The following is a 1091-nucleotide window of genomic DNA, read 5'->3' as shown; positions in this document are numbered from 1 at the left end:
ACCAAAGTAGTGCAGGAACCTTTCTCAAAGGTTCGGAAGACTTGTTTCGGACCAGTTAAGATGGCTCTCAAAAGGGAATCGTTGATTTACACATGTCATGCGCTCCCAAAGTCAGAGCGTATGTCATACCAGTGTGAACCTGGCCTGAGCTGAGTGAGTCTAATGGTAGAGGTTTCTTAATTAACAATCAGCTGCTACACCTGCAATGCTCTAATCGCTTCTCTGCCTTTTGGCTAAGATCAAGTGTAGTATCTGTTCTTATCAGTTTCCAGAGGAGGCGCTGTGCTACTCTCAAAGGGGAGAGCCAGCAAATCCAATGGTGTTATAGTGCCTGGAAAGGCGGTTTCAGCAGGGACTATGCCAAGCTGCCCGACAGATACTGGGGGCTGGCCGATGGTTGAGTCTGAGCCGTCTGGAAGGGTGCTCCTGGTGAGGTTGGGTGCTGATTGGGTCTGACCAGAGGGTCGGGTCCCTGGCCTTCTGGCCTAGATTGTGGTAGCTATAGCTACAGACAGAACACTTACTCCTCCTTTGAGGGGGGGGAGTGGTTAGTATTTCCAGGAATGTAATTAGGAAGGAGTGACGGGAACGATGGTGGAGCCTGATGGTAAAGGGCTCTCACCAAGCTCCCTGAACTTCATGCCTTTCTGCCTGCAGTGGGGGCTGCTGTGGTCTGGGTCCTTGGTCAGGGTTGGTCCTGAAAGCCTATGGAGTACATGCCCTTGGAGTGGCAGTCCAGGGGTGCCAAAAAATCACTGTGAGTGAGGGTCACTTTGATTTGAGGCACCACGGTCACTGCACCATATGACACGCTTTTTAGCACCTGCCTTTTGGGCCGGGCCTTTTGGCTAGGACCAGGGCCTGGTCATTGTTTTATACAATGGCCACCTTTTCACGCTCCTCTCCACTTATTCCTCCCCCACTTTATTTTATTTATTAGCCTATGTTTGTCACTTTTTGTATTTTTGTGTTTGTACACGGTTTGTTGCACTGTGTGATGAGTGGGGTTGCAGGTCCTCGGGCCTGCCCTGAAAGTCTTGGGAGGGGGTGGATAATAAGCCCTTTGGCTTGGTTCACCCTCTCTCATGGGG

At 50.9% G+C, this 1091-nt stretch overlaps 1 pseudogene; it reads left to right on the top strand.

Moving 5' to 3' along the window:
- The first annotated feature begins 213 nt into the window (after positions 1-213).
- Positions 214-318, top strand: LOC141120733 (U2 spliceosomal RNA; annotated as a pseudogene).
- The last annotated feature ends 773 nt before the right edge of the window (positions 319-1091 follow it).

Source organism: Aquarana catesbeiana, linkage group LG13, assembly GCF_042186555.1.
Source record: "Aquarana catesbeiana isolate 2022-GZ linkage group LG13, ASM4218655v1, whole genome shotgun sequence".
Classification (NCBI taxonomy): Eukaryota; Metazoa; Chordata; class Amphibia; order Anura; family Ranidae; genus Aquarana; species Aquarana catesbeiana.
This window is presented reverse-complemented; position numbering and strand designations above follow the sequence as displayed.